Here is a 16,284-nt window from a genome sequence, read left to right as displayed (position 1 = left end):
CGTTCTGGCTCCACCACCACTCCAGACTGGAGCCCATCATGGCAGGGGAGAGATGGTCACCTTCCTCTGCAGCCAAGAAGCAGAGAGGACTCAGCTCACTGTCTCATCCTCAGACAGCCCAGGAGCCCCTGCCCAGGGAATGGCCCCAGCCATAAGTAAGAGGAGTCTTCCCTGCCAGGCACGGTGGCACTTACCTTCAATCCCAGCACTTGGGGGGCAGAGGCAGGTGGATCTCTGTGAGTTCGAGGCCAGCCTGGTCTACAGAGCGAGTTCCAGGACAGGCAGGACTACCGAGGAACCTGTTGTGGTAGTCGGAACGTAATTAGTTCCCACAAGCTCACAGGGAGTGGCACACTGTCAGGAGGTGTGACTCTGTTGCAGCAGGTGTGGCTGTGTGGGAGGAAGTGTGCCACTGTGGAGGGGGCTTTGAAATCTCATATGTGCTCAAGCCATGCTGAGTGTCCTAGTGGACTTCCTATTGTCTGTGGATCCAGATGTAGAGCTCTCAGCTCCTTCTCCAGCACCATGTCTGCCTGCACCCTGCCATGTCCCGCCATGATGCTAATGGCTGAACCTCTGAACTGTAAGCCATCCAATTGAATGCTGTCCTTTATAAGAGTTGCTGTGGTCATGGTGTCTCTTCACTGCAATGCAAACCATAACTAAGACACTTGTCTAAAAAAAATATGAATCTTCCATATATGTTAAGTAATCAAGACAACCCCCCCGCCCCACAGGGATGGCCCAGGACCATCTCCTGAGTGTACATTAGGGATTCTGCTGCACATTCCAGGACTGTGATGAAGACTGGATGAATCTATTCATGCCAGCCACCAAGCAGTCAGATCACCATGCTCACCTCCAAGCTTGCCCACAGCACGTGCCCGACACCTGTGAGGAAGTAGAGGGGCCATTGGTCCTGACTGTGGAGAAGCAGCAAGGCTCTGCACCCCAACTCTCGGGGTGGCTTCGGCATGTCCATGACAACACCATTTAACACCCCATCCTCATGGTGACCCTGGGCCGATCTGGGCAAGGGTTGTTGTGGTGATATTGTGTTCCCCAATATATTGTGAACATTGATAAACTTATCTGGGGTCAGAGAACAGAACAGCCACTAGATATAGAGGCCAGAAAATGGTGGCACTCACACCTTTAATCCTAGCCTTCTGGAGGCAGAGATCCATATGGATCTCTGTGAGTTCAAGCCACACTGGAAATAGCCAGGCATGGTGACTCATGCCTTTAATCCCAGGAAGTGATGGCAGAAAGCAGAAAGGTATATAAGGCGTGAAAACCAGGAACTAGGCTGGTTAAGCTTTTAGGCTTTTGAGCAGCACAGTTCAGCTGAGAGGCTTCCAGTCTGAGGAAACAGGATCAGCTGAGGGATTGGCAAGGTGAGGTTAGCTGTGGCCTGTTCTGCTTCTCTGATCTTCCAGCGTTCACCCCAGTAGATATGACTTCATTGTAAATGCAAACGCCAAGCTTTGTTGATCAACGCTTGCTGTTTACTCCCAAGAGCAAAAAGGCAGATTTGGGAGGCGGTCTCCAGGGGCCTCACCTGAGTGCCAAGCTGGCGTTTCTTCACAGTCCACTGAGCAGAAGCAGAATGTCCCCCTCCCCAAGCAAGGAAGTTAATCCCAGCCAACCCTACCACTCTCCAAGGAGCCCTCGCCAGAGACTCTCAGGTTCTATGCCTCCCTTGTCCCTGCCTGCCCTGCCCCACCCCCCCCCCCTGCCCCACCACACCATGCCCTTGACCTGCCCCTGCCCTTCCCTACGCCTGCCTGCCCTGCCCTGGGTCCAGCCTTCAAGATCCCCAGTATTTCAATAGCAAACTATAGACTCTCTTGCCTGCATTTGTGCCTGGACTCCACGGGGCCCATTTTCAGACTGCCATTCATATTCTTGGCATCAGGTTTCGGGTGCAGTTTATCATCCTGTCCTTGATCCTCCAGCTTGCATGGAGCCCTACTGTGTGCCGGTGCCTGGTGAGCAGTGGGATGGGGAGGGGCTGGAAGCTCAAAGCTGAGTTGAACATTGCTTCCACCTTCCCTGACAGTCTGTTAGGGCAAGACAGACAGGACAGGTAATCAGCCAGGACACATGGCAGATGGGTCTAGATGACATGAGCAAGGTAATTATCTCTGAGGAATTGTCTGGAAGCTCTTGCCTCAGCAGCTTCGGCAGAGTCCTGGGTGCTGACTGGAAATACATACATTACGGATTCTATCTTTCTTGGTCAGACTTAATTGGACAGATGTTTTACTAAATCAAATCCGATCAGGCTGTTGGTTGACGCTTCACTTCATCTAATGAGCACAGGCTGCCCCCAGCACATCCCACCCACCTCAGGAAATCACAAAACAAACAACAAACAAAACCAGGCAAGTGTGAATTCTCTTGAGTTTTTAAATAGATTTTTTTTTAAATCAAAGCAGGTTAGAGAGGTCATTTATTCACACGAGGTGGTTATTTTCTGTAGAGCATCCCTGTTGGTGCTGGGGCAGCCAGAGCGAAGTACCACAAACTGAATGGCTTGTGTGCTTGCTTCATGTCGCTGAGCAAGGAATCCAGAGCCTCGCACATGAAGGGTGGTAGCACTGAGCTGAGTCCTGGGATGAAGAGCTTTTATCTCAGGGTTTTGGTAGCCAGAGGTCCAAGACCAAGGTGTAGGCAGGGTGGGTTTCTTCTGAGGTCTGTAAAAAAAAGGAAAGTTGTATCCCAACCTGGGGCAAGGGTGGGTAGGGGGTATTTGCTGGCAGTCTTTACAAATGTCTCAGACTCTATCACACTGAACTAGAGCCTAATGGCCTGGTCTTGGTCATCTGCCCCATCTCTGGATAGGTCCAGTCCCAGATTTTGGTTGTTAGGGTGTCCACATGTTTGGAGAAGGCAGATTTAACTCATGACAACACCAGTTTTACAGTGTCCTTCCATCTTACTTTTCTATTGCTGTAAAGGAACACAGTGACCACAGCAACCAATAAAAGAAGGCATTTGATTGGGGCTTGTTCACAGTTTCAGAGCGTGAGTCCATGGCCACCACGGTAGGGGACAGGCAGTGGGCAGGCAGGCAGGCCTGGTGCTGGGGCAGTAGCCGAGAGTTTACTGATACAAAAGTTGGAGGAAGAGAGAGAGAGAGAGAGAGAGAGAGAGAGAGAGAGAGAGAGAGAGAGAGAGAGCTAACCGGGAAACCTCAAAGCCTGCCGCCTTGACACACCTCCTCCAACAAGGCCACACCTCCTTTCCCTTCCCAAACAGTTCCACCAACAGGGGACCAAGCGTTCAAATATAGGAGCTTCTGGGGGCCATTTCCATTCAGACCTTCACACTTTGCAAAGGGCTTATGGATGGAGTGGTGTGGGATGTCTTTCTGTAGGCTGTGAATATGTGTTGCCATGCTTAGTTAATAAAGAAGCTGCTCTGGCCTGTGGCGAATCAGGTTATAGTCAGGCAGGAAATCCAAGAGAGAGACAGGAAGAAGAAAGGCAGAGGCGGAGGAGATGCCATCCCTCCGTCCAAGAAGCAGCATGTAATGGCACACAGGTAAAGCCACGGAACATGTGGCAACATACAGATTAATAGAAATGGGCTGAGTTTAGTTATAAGAGCTAGCTAGCAAGAAGCTTGAGCCATAGGCCATGGCCATACCGTTTGTAAATAATATTAAGCCTTTGATTATTTTATAAGTGGCTGCAAGACCGTGGGCTGTGCAGGACCTGAGAAACCTTCTGGCTACAGTTGAGATTTGGTCTCTAGCTGGTAACAGCGTTTGGGAAGGTTCAGGAAACTTTAGGAGGTGGGATCTTCCTAGAGGAAGTTTGTGTGACACTGGTCTGTTCATCAATAACTATGAGGAACTCTGGGTAGAGCTTGGTAGGAGAACTACAAGCCAAGTGTAGGGCCCTGGCCTACCAATATTGAGTAAACTGTTGCCCTGCTTGCTGACCTTGACCAGATGTCCTCCCTATGCTGATTCCCTGCCGGTTTCCTTCTTCCTGAACGCTCACCAGAGGGTCTTTGTTGGTGTATCCTGCATTTGGTGTAAACAGCTTAGATGCAAGAATGTAGAACATTGGTTAGTGAACTTCTGCCCTCCGGGGATCCTCCATTTGTGTTGTAAGCCTTGTATTTAAGGTTTCCTGCCTCTTTCAATAAACAGCATTCGGCATTCTGCTATGGCAAATGACCCGCTGTTTCTTGTCTCTATTTTCTAATCCACAGCCCCTCACTGGGACATGGTGAACAGGTGGTGGTAGCGCAGGCGTTACCGCGACAGCCAAGCATGTTCAAGACCCTGTATTCAGTTCCCAGTACCCCACCCTAAAAACTACATTAGGAAAATTACCACAGAAAGTTAATATGCAGCAATAACCCTTTCAAGAGGAATATACTTGGGGCCGCAGATGCCACTGTCGGGGACAACACATCCAAAACTTGATGTGGATATCAAACCAGAAGAAGCCAAACTGACGCAATGCTCGAAACACATTTTGCCATTTTTTTTTTTTTTAAGACTTATTTATTTATTATGTATACAGTGTTCTGTCTGCATGTGTCCCTGCAGGCCAGAAGAGGGCACCAGATCTCATTACAGATGGCTGTGAGCCACCATGTGGGTGCTGGGAATTGAACTCAGGACCTCTGGGAATTGAACTTAAGAACACTGGCTGTTCTTAACCTTTGAGCCATCTCTCCAGCCCGCCATTTTAACAATATTTAAACACACGTATATTTTCTAGCCGCTGTTCATAGGCCTCAGTCCCCCAAGTGTTTATTTCCTACTGCTGTTGGGGGAATTTTGATGGGAAAGTTTGAAGAGATCTGTCTTCAGGAAATAACTCAGTAGATGCCTCTGGATACATAGATAATCATTGCTGCATTATTGCTATTCCCAAACCAGAGACAAAGACTTATTTCGGCTTAATAGCTAAACAATTTCTTCTGTCTGGGTCACTGTGCTGGTCTAGGGATGTGGTGGGGGAAATTGTGCCTTGTGGGGAGTAGGATCCCTGAGCAAATGAAGTCCTGAGTGAATGCATGCTGTTCAAAGGCCCAGTGCCTCAGACCCACAGGAGTGGCAAAGCCTTCCTCCGGTCTAAGCATGACAGTGGACAGTGTGCAGAAAATGTCCATCATGGCTTTCTCCCTCCCTCCCTTCCTCCCTCCCTCCCTCCCTCCCTCCCTCCCTCCCTCCCTCCCTCCATGTTTACTGACTGACATCTGCTCTCCCATAGAGTCAACTACTACCAAGATCAGCTAAACCTGCCTCCTCGTCCATCTTCATGCAATAGCCCCGCCTCCTTATTAATCTGAATATAATCTCTCCTCCTTGTTCATCTTCATAAGTAACTCCACCTTCTTATTAATCTGTATATAATCTCTCCTCCTTGTCCATCTTCACACAGTAACTCTGCCTCCTGATTCATCTGCTTCCTTGCTTACCTGTGTGTCGTAAACCACCTCTCTGTTCAACTCTCCATAATAAACGCACTGAGCTCCTGGAGTGCGCGGCTTCTCCATCTGAGAGCCCAGACCCCCTGACGCCAGCTTTTCTGTGTCCATGTGTCTGTCTGTCATCTCTTCCTTCTCCCACCATGCCAGTTAAGCCAATGCCCAGAATCGAGCCAGGACCCAGGACTGTCTTCTCTCTGTTTGATAAAGATGGTGGTCCCAGCCAGATGGTGGTGGCGGCAGCGCACGCCTTTAATCTCAGCCCTTGGGAGGTGAGTTCAAGGCCCGCCTGGGCTACAGAGTGAGTTCTAGGACAGCCAGGGCTACACAGAGAAACCCTGTATCGAAAAACCAAAACCAACCAACCAACTAAACAAACAAAGACTGTGGTCCCAACTGATGGTGTTTTAATAAACAATATTCTCAACATATCGGCATGCCACGTGGGCAAAAAACAAAAAACAACGTAATTAGGAAAACTGTAAATACCACCTAAAATCCCTAAGGACTGAAAATGTCACGTCCTGCTCTACCTGTGTGAGCTATTCGTATTTGTGGCCTTCCATTTGTTACTGCATGCCTGTGCCTCTAGAGCTCCCGGTAACGCCTGCAATACTGAAAGTGCTCAGCAGAAATGTGTGCAGTGAAATTACAGTAGTGAGGACTAGAGGGTCGGGCACAAAATAAAATTCTGAAACACCTACTGTCGGACTTAGGCCAGTGGTCCTCAACCCTCCTGATGCTGTGACCCTTTAATACAGTTCCTCATGTTGTGGTGACCCCAACCATAACATTACTTGGTTGCTACTTCATAACTGTAATTTTGCTACTGTTATAAATATCTGATATGCAGGATATTGATAGGCAACCTCTGTGAAGGGTTCACTCGATCCCAAAGGGGTCGCGACTCACAGGTTGAGAACCCCTGGTTTAGGTGACAGGCTTGTGATTACACTTTCCTCCTTTGTTCCAGAAAACGCTCGTCTGTATACAGCTGCTGCCATGGCATGATGACAATAATTCATAAACTGAGTAAGAGAGTCCTAGATACCTCCAGTGTGCACAGGGCGGAGAACGAAAATCCTAGAGAGAGTTTTCTTTTCTTTCTTTCTTTCTTTCTTTCTTTCTTTCTTTCTTTCTTTCTTTCTTTCTTTCTTTTCTTTTCTTTTTTTTTTTTTGCAGCAAAGACTTTTTAATGAATATATTTGACAAATACCCTGGAGAATCATGCAATGCTGCCTGCACTGGATGCAATCCTGGGCCACAAGTCTGCACATTCCTTTGCGACTGGACCTGTGATAGCAGAACCTTCCATCTCGCCTTTATTGTTTACTGTGACCCCTGCATTGTCTTCAAAATAAAGAAAGACCCCATCTTTTCTTCGATACGACTTTCCTTGTCGAATTACCACCGCTGGATGGACCTTTTTTCTTAGTTCTGGTTTGCCTTTCTTAACTGTGGCTGTCACCATGTCGCCCACACCAGCAGCAGGAGGTCTGTTCAGTCATTCCTTGATTCCCCTCACAGAGATGATAGACAAACTTCTGGCTCCTGTATTGTCAGCACAGTTGATCACAGCTCCTACCGGAAGACCCAGGGAAATCGGGAATTTCGCTCCGGAGGACCCACCACGTCCTCGCTTCAACATCTTGAACGCCCGGAAAGAGTCAGAAAGGAAAGGCTTAGAGAGAGTTTTCGAAATTAGAACACTAGGCTTTCCCTCAGGCACACACATACTCACATACACCTTCACACACTCACATACACTCACACAAACACTCAAACACTCACACATTCCCACACACAAACACACTCACACCCACAAACACACACTCACACCCACAAACACACACTCACACCCATCCACACTCACAAAAACACACTCACAAACACTCACACTTGCATCCACACACACGCACAAACACACACACACACATTTACAAACACTCATACTCATACCCATATACACAAAAACATACACTCACAAACACTCACACACCGATACACACACTCACACACACTATGCACACAACACTCACACCCATATACACACTCATACACACTACAAACACTCACAGTCACACCCATACACACTCATACACACTCACTCTAAAAACTCACACTAACATCCATACCCACATACATCCACACACATCACACACTCACAAACACTACATTCACATCCATATACACACACTCACTCATAAACATTACACTCACACACACACACACACACACACACACACACACACACAAACACAAACACACAGTCCCTATATCTCATAGAGTCCACTTAAAATTTCATGTCTCAAACCTTCCCCCATCTCCCCCTGAAGACACCACCCGAGTCCACAGCCCCAGGACTGCGTCCCTGCCACACCCCCATCCAATGTGACAGCTTCTGCCCTCGGCCTCCTGGATCTATTTTCCATACGGAAGCCGCGCTCTGGGTCACCACCTTCAGTGACGTCATTTCTCTTGACATGAATAATGACTCCTGAGAGGGACTCCAAGGCTTGCCTGTCTCTCTAGCCCTTCCCCTGGACTGCCTGTCAATCACCCATGGGATACACTTATGGTCTTCAGGCTCTCACGTCAGTCAAGCTCTTCAGTGCCTCAGGGCCTTTGCACATGAGTTCTCCCCACCGAGAACACACTTTTCACTGCTCTGTCTCATCAACAGCCGTTCATTCTTCACTCTCAGCACAGACTCGTCCTCCTGGGTGAGGATAACCTCTCCATGTAGATGAAAATTCCCCTCTGTGCTCTCTAAGCACTCAGTACTTTTCCCCATACACTTACCTAAGTGTGTAAATACGTGGATTGGTTGTTTTATTGCTTATATCCCTTGTTTGCTACGAACTTCACCGAAGGCAAGAACATGCCTGCAGCATTGGCTGTTGTATACATGTCCAGTGCCTGACGAGGCTCTAGCTCATGCTGCTCCCTCAACACATATTTGTCAAATTAATGACAAGCCCAGGTATCAGTTAAATTACAAGACGTATTTCCTGATATGCCCTCAAGCTGGTGAAACTAAGTCTATTCAACAGTGGCATGACAAGGCTGAGGATCTAGCTAAGTGGTAGAGTGCCCACATGCAGAACGGTAGATCCCATCCCCAGTGCGGCAACATCAAACATGCCCTGATAAAGAGCGAGAAAAAAGCATCCTTCTTTTGCTAACAGAGAGAGTGTCTCTCAAGGACACACTTCTTCAGTTGACAGTTCATTTCTAGAGGTAGAAATATAGTGGGTGATCAGATACAGCCCTGGGTGGCAGGCAGGGTTTGTCTCGGAAACATCATTAAGCATTTTATAAATTAGGCAAGTCAGGGCTGTGAGCGATAAAAGCGTCCTCGGCTTGTCTGAACTGATGGAGGTCCATCAGTCGGGTGGATGTTGTATGTGATGGATGCGACCCGGGCTGTCTTAAACAACAAGGAGCCTTTATTGGCTTCATATCCAAAGAGTTCAGAGAGCGGTTATCCCTTGAGTTACACATCCTTTTGTAGACCAGTGATGTCACCAGGGTCCGAGTTCCTCTCCATCACCGACCTGCCGTCCATGCCTTGCTCTGTTCTTAGACACCAGCATGGCTACAGCCATACCACCCTGACCGCACCAGATCTCATCTTTCACAGCGAAACAGATCAAGCCTCCCAGCCATCACATCTCACCAGGTGAGCCGGAGAAAAGGGGGTCTGTCTTCTAGAAGTTTCCATAGTGTTTCTTAAACCTAGCTGACTAGCAAAACCGCAAATAAACCAATTTCCAGTGTCCCGCCCCAGCATCCCGGCCTCCCCACAACTCATGAGCTTCTCTTCCCTCCCTCTCTCCCAGAATGTCCCTGTTTATGGCTTATCGTATATGTTCCACTGAAAAAGAATTTCTACTTTACTTACTTTAAATTGTTATGAAAAAGGCACATGTATCAGTTCACTTTCTGTTGCTGTGATAAAACACCCAGACCATAGCAATGTATAGAAGGAACGGTTTATTTGTGCTTATGGCTTCACGGAGATAAGAGTTCACCGCCAGCACAGCAGGGAAGCCGGCAGGCATGGCCGCTGGAGCAGGATCTGAGAGCTCGCATCTTATTAAACCGCAAACAGGAAGCAGAGAGGGCTGGGTGGGAGTGGATCAAGGCTCTCGAAACCTCAAAGCTGGCCCCCAGTGACACAATGACATGTTTCCTCCAGCAAGGCCACACCTCCTAAACCTACCAGAACAGCTCTGACAAATCGGGAGAGTTGAACCCTGGTTGTCTGAACTGTGTGTGTGTATGTGTGTGTGTGTGTGTGTGTGTGTGTGTGTGTGTGTGTGTGTGTGCGCGCGCGCGCATGCATCTGAACACATGGGGACATTCTCAGTCAAACAACCACACTGAATCGCCCCATCAATACCGTGTGCATTTTTCACCCTAGAGAAACTTTGCAGTCTCCACCACCAAAAATGAAATGGTAATTTTTTTTTTTTCCAAAAAGTCTTAAGAGGACAAAGGAGATGGCTCAGCAGCTAAAGGGCACGAAGACCAGAGTTCAAATCCCCAGAGCTCACAGAAAAGCCAGGTGGGGTGGCATTCTGCCTGTAATCTCATTCATGGGGGAGGCAGAAACAGGGACCTCCAAAACAAGGTGGCCAGCCAGACTAGTTAGTCACAGCAGTGAGCGCCAGGTTGAAGGAGAGACCTTGCCTCAAAATAGAAGGTGGAGAGAGTGATGGAGGAAGACACTGGCCGTCAATCCCAGCCGCCACAGGCAGAACACTCAAGTTCAGTCACACACATGTGCAAACACACAGACACATGGTATGCACATATGTGAAAACACACCTGTGTTGCTAGAGTTTTCCTGCCTTGCCCACAGTCAGGACAAATCTTTGTCACCCGCCAGTCCCACAGCCGCTCAGACACAACCAAGTAAACACAGAGACTTATATTGCTTACAAACTGTATGGCCATGACAGGCTTCTTGCTAACTGTTCTTATAGCTTAAATTAATCCATTTCCACAAATTTATACCTTGCCATGTGGCTCGTGGCTTACCGGCATCTTCACATGCGGCTTGTCATGGTGGCGGCTGGCAGTGTCTCTTTCTGCCTTCCTGTTCTTTCTTTTCTCCTCTCTGTTAGTCCTGCCTATACTTCCTGCCTAGCCACTGGCCAATCAGTATTTTATTTATTGACCAATCAGAACAACACATTTACCATACAGAACATCCCACAGCACTCCCCACTCTTTTTTTTTTTTTTTCAAAAGGAAGGTTTAACCTTAACAAAGTAAAATTACATATAATTTGGGGATTTGGGCATAGCTTCTCTTACTACTTCCTGCTGGAGGGGGCGCTGTATCTTATGGGGATACAAAGAAAATTTTAGGATTATGGAATAGTCCATGAGGCTGTATTGTCTGACCCAGTTGCCTTGAATCTGATCTGGACATTGGATTATCTGGGCCATGGTGTCATCAGAGACCTTTCAGGGGGTCTTGGCTGGTCAAACCTGATGTATCTTAATCTGGAACAAATCCATAGCCTCTGGCTTTCTGTGGGAACAAAAACAGAGCCTCCTTTCCAAACCAACATGTCCTTACATCCAAATTTTGAAGTCAAGGTATCTTTAATATATACATATTGGTTTAACTCAACATCTTTTACGATCAAATGTTTTTCTGCAGTTAAAAATCCCAAAGACGTGGTGGCGCACGCCTTTAATCCCAGCACTCGGGAGGCAGAGGCAGGCGAATCTCTGTGAGTTCGAGGCCAGCCTGGGCTACCAAGTGAGTTCCAGGAAAGGCGCAAAGCTACACAGAGAAACCCTGTCTCGAAAAACCAAAAAAAAAAAAAAAAAAAAAAAAAAAAAAAAAATCCCAAAGACAACACAATCCAGATTCTCTGTGTAATATTCATCTTTATGTGGCTTATTTTTTATATTAATTTTGTTGTCTCTTTAAAGACTTTATTTTTTAAAACTATGTATTTATTTATATAACTGTATATATCACCTTTTTTGTCTCTTTCAATCCTACATATATTTTACACACGTTGTAAACTATTACATCTGAATCTGTCTTATTGTGAATCTATTGCTTTAAACTGCAGCATTTGTAAAACTGAAACGGCGCTATGGCTGCTGGCTCCGCCCACCTCAGCTTCCCAACATGGTTTACCACCAGCTCTGGGAGCTATCGTGGGTCTATGCTTTTATCCAAGCAGCGTGTAGCCCAGAAACCTCTTTTTTTGTTTTGTACTAGCAAAGGCTAAATCTACCACGCAACTTAATGTGCCACTTGCAGAGGCCTCATTCCCGCCATACTGCAGGTCAAGTGCGCATGTCAGGAACCCACAAGTAGCTCAAACCGGCAAGCTGCCGCTCATTTGAGAGAGACAATTAGGAAGCTGTTTTTAGTTCCATTTTAGAATCTTTTCTCAGGTTTTAGGTGGAAACTCTTGCCAACTCGTTGGGCGCCAATTGTAGATGTAACCAACCATCTTATTAAATAAGAAACACAGAACCAATACAAAGAAGAAAGCCAAGAGGTCAGAGCTAAGAGCTAAAACCTTACCTTTATCCTGCGGTGGTCCTACCTCTCCCAACCAGAGCTACTTCCTGTGTGTCTGTCTTTTTATAGTGTTTCTGTTCTGCCTTCTCATTGGTTGTAAACCCAACCACAGGACCGCCTCGTCACGGCCTGTCTGTATAGACCTCCAGGTTTTCTATGGTTGGCATTGAGATTAAAGGCGTGTGTCTCCAATGCTGGCTGTATCCCTGAACACACAGAGACTTACCTAGTTCTGCCTACCAAGTGCTGGGATTACAAGTGTACGCCACCACTGCCCTGCTTTCCTATGGCTTGCCAATAGCTCTGACCCCCGGGCAACTTTATTTATTAACATAGGAATAACATTTTAATACAAATAAAATATCACCATACACGTGAGGATACGGTGGCTCGTTTAATGTCGTTTCTGCTGATGACGGGCAGGACATGTGTTGTCCCAGCAGGACTGTCACAGACAGTCCACCTTGACATTCTCTTGTGGAAGATTCCAGAATTGTTCCTGGCAGTGGAATTGCTGGGTCGGGGCATTTTTAAAATATTGATATTCACTGTGGTGTTCATTACGTTTTTATCACTGTGACAGGACAGCGGACAGCAGCTCACAGGAGGAAGGTTCTGGAAGGTTCTGGAAGCTAATCATTCAGTCCACCCTGGAGGGGAGGCAGCAGAGCGGCTTCATGGCTGAGGTAGAGAGACTGGGCTGGAACCAGAATCCGATGTTGCCTTCAATGCCCACCCTCAGTGGTCCACTTTAGCTATCTAGGCCACTGTCGAAAGAGTCCACGGGCCTCCTACCGAAGCTCCACCATCTGGGACCACGTGTTCAAACACAGGAGAGTCTGCAGGACGTTTCCCCCTCACGCCAGCACACTCGCCAAGCTTGGACAGCTGTGAGTCGCTGGTCCAGGACCAGCCATTTGCAGCCTCCAAATGTTTTCCCGAATTCGGCCGCCAGTGTCTTGGTGGTAGTGGGGTAGCAGGGAACACCCCAGATCTGTTTTCTAAGGCTCAGCAGGTGGAGGAGGCCCCACTCCAGTGTGCCCACAGCTACCAAAATCCACCAAACTTACGTGCATCCTCAGCTGACCCCACGCTCACCAGCAATGAGACGTCATGATTCTGCCGGTGATGACCGTGACATTTTGCTTGGATGGGAGGAAGGCTGAGCGGCTCCCTGCAGTCTCCTGGTCCCTGGCATTTCTTTTTCCTGTTCTGTCATTTCAGATGTCTGCCCATAATCTACTGGGACGTTGGCATTTCTAGTAAGAGGAGCTCTCTACAAAATGAAGCATGGGTGCATTTGTTTATCTCTCCTCGTTTTTGCTTTGTTCTATTTTAAGGAGAAAAAAATTAAACTCTTGGCCCTTATGGTTTTTGTTGCTGTTGTTTGTTTGTTTGTTTGTTTGTTTTGTTTTTTAATTTTCCAAGCCATTCTTCCCTCACAGGAATCAACTAAAGAACAGAATAGAGCGCTTGGAGAGACAGTAGAGCACTGGCTGCTCCTCCAGAGGACCTGGGTGCAGTTCAGAACCACACCCAGCAGTTCACAACTGCCAGGAACTCCAGTTCCAGGGGCTCTGATGCCCTCTTCTGGCCTCTGTGGGCACTGCATGTGCTCACACCAATGCACAGACATCCAGACAGGTGTGCATGTGAGCACAAAAACACATACCTTCTCCTTGCAGGTCAGTGGTTCTCAACCTGTGATTCAAAACTCCCAGAAGGGTCACCTGTCAGACATCCTGCAAGTCAGAAATTTACGTTACGATTCATACATAACAGTAGCAAAATTACAGGTATGAAGTAGCAATGAAATAATTTTATGATGGGGATCACCACAACATGAGGAGCTGAACTAAAGGATTGCAGCATTAGGAAGGATGAGAACCACTGTGGACCTAGGTGAACCCAGAGCCTTGAGAATGCTAAGCACCCACTTTCCCACTGAGATACCCCTGCCACAGAGCTTGGTAGGCTTTTAGCCCCTTTCAAGTTCACCTTCTCTGCCCATCCATCTAGGCACAAGCTTCTTAAACTTTTCCCCATTCACAGCTCCTTTTTGTCCAAGAAATTTTTACTAAAACCCCAAATACATAAAAAACAAATACCCACAAATCAAACACTTATTGTCACAACAAATTGTAAAGAATTTTATTTTAAAACAATTTTTGGGCACACACACATATAATTTTAGTGCTTAAAAGTAAATTGCATAATAACAAGATGGCTCTGCTTTTTAGACTCTTTGTTATTTTGAGACAGTCTTTTGTAGCCAAGGCTAGCCTCTTGCTCACTGTGTAGCTAAGGATGACTTTGAACTCCTGACCATCCTGCCTCTATCTCAAGGGTTGGGGTTCCAGCCATGGCCACCACTCCCAATTTATGTGCTCTGTGTGCTGGGCATGGAAATCAGAGCTCTGTGTGCTGGGCAAGCATCCTTACCAACTGAGCCACATCCCCAGATCTGCCTGCTCACTGCTATGTAGAGAATTAAACCTTAGCTGAACATTTAAAAAGCCAAGGAAGTTCTTCTTGTGGGTCTATCTTCTTCTCTGCATCTCAGCATCTTATGGGGCCAAGGTACACACCTTGAGAATCTGCCTCTTTAAAAGGCCGCAGAGTTAAGATTTTGTCCATTGGAGGGCTAAACAAGGTGGTGAGGGTTCAGGTGCGACCAAGAAGTGCATCTCAGCGCCATGTCCACAGCACTTAACGCACAGGTGGCCTCTGCAGGCCAGGAGGAAACGGTGCCTAACTTCCACCCTTCACAGAGTCACCTGAGCTCATGGATCCTCTCCACACCTTGAGGATGATGTGGCCCTGCTGTGACTCTCTGCTTTCCAGGCTTCTGAAGCTGACTTGGCAGAATTCTTCATTCTCATAGGAGTGGGCTTGCTTCAGGTTACCGCTCATCTTGCCCATTATTATTCAGAAGGAGGTTTGCAGGCACAAGTTGTCCTCATGACGGTATACAACCTAAACTCATGTGACCTTGCCCTTGTGAGTGTATACAACTTGAACTCACATGACCTCTGAATACCCTCAAACTATACATTGTCTGATGTCCTGAATAAAGATGGCTATTGTTGTAGAATATTATTTTAAGGTGTGTTACTTTTGTTTACATTTCACTTGTTTAACTCTGTGAAGCTGTGTTGTTACTGTTCCTGTCTAAAACACCTGATGGTCTAATAAAGAGCTGAATGGCCAATAGCAAAGCAGGAGAAAGGATGGGCGGGGCTGGCAGGCAGAGAGAATATATAGAGGGAGAGATCTGGAAAGAAGAAGTAGTCAGAGAAGGAGGAGGACTCCAGGGGCCAGCCATCCAGCTACACAGCAAGTCACAGAGTAGAGTAAGATTTACCGAAATAAGAGAACGGGAAAAGCCCAGAGACAAAAGGTAGATAGGATAAGTTAAATTAAGGAAAGCTGGCAAAAAACAAGCCACGCTAAGGCTGGGCATTTATAATTAAGAATATGCCTTCATGTCTGTGAGTGATTTATTCAGGAGCTGGGTGGCAGGCCCCCAAAAGAGTAAAAAAGCAACTAACAACAGGATGTTGCATGAGACTTTAGTCTGCCTCATTTTTAGGCTCCATTCTCCCAGGTTCATGCCTCGAAATAGAGTGGTAACAAGAGTCTGTTGTAAGATTATTTTAAGATGTGTTATAGCCAGGCAGAGGTGGCACACACCTTTAATCCCAGCACTCAGGAGGTAGAGCCAGGTGGATCTCTGTGAGTTCGAGGCCAGCCTGGTCTACAGAGCCAGATCCAGGACAGGCACCAAAACCACACCAAGAAACCCTGTCTCGGGGTGGGGGGAGATATGTTACATTTGTTTATGCTATGGAATGTTTATTTAATGATGCCAAGATGTGTCTCATTCTTTTGTATTGCACTTGTTTAACTTTGTGAAGCTGGGTTACTTTGCTTGATGGTCTAATAAAGAGCTGAATGGCCAATGGCAAGGCAGGAGAAAGGATAGGTGGGGCTGGCAGGCAGAGAGAATAATAGAAGGAGAGATCTGGGAGGAGGGGGTCAAGGAGCAAGAAAAGAAGGGGCCAGCCACCCAACTACACAGCCAGACATGGAATAAGCAGGAAAGAAAATATGTACAGAAATAGAGAAAGGTAAAAGCCCAGAGGCAAAAGATAAATGGGATAATTTAAGAAAAGTTGGCTAGAAACAAGCCAAGCTAAGACTGGGCATTTATAAATAATAATAAGTCTCTGTGTGGTGTGTATTTATTTGAGCTCTGGGTAGCGG

The 16,284-nt window shown here is 47.0% G+C and overlaps 1 pseudogene; it reads right to left on the bottom strand.

Annotated features, from left to right (window-relative positions):
- Positions 1 to 6,667: 6,667 nt before the first annotated feature.
- LOC102920319 (large ribosomal subunit protein uL14 pseudogene) lies at positions 6,668 to 7,125 on the bottom strand (annotated as a pseudogene).
- Positions 7,126 to 16,284: the final 9,159 nt, after the last annotated feature.

The sequence above is a fragment of the Peromyscus maniculatus genome, chromosome 23, assembly GCF_049852395.1.
Source record: "Peromyscus maniculatus bairdii isolate BWxNUB_F1_BW_parent chromosome 23, HU_Pman_BW_mat_3.1, whole genome shotgun sequence".
Classification (NCBI taxonomy): Eukaryota; Metazoa; Chordata; class Mammalia; order Rodentia; family Cricetidae; genus Peromyscus; species Peromyscus maniculatus.
Note: the sequence above shows the minus strand (reverse complement) of the source record. Positions and strands in the feature narration are given on the sequence as shown.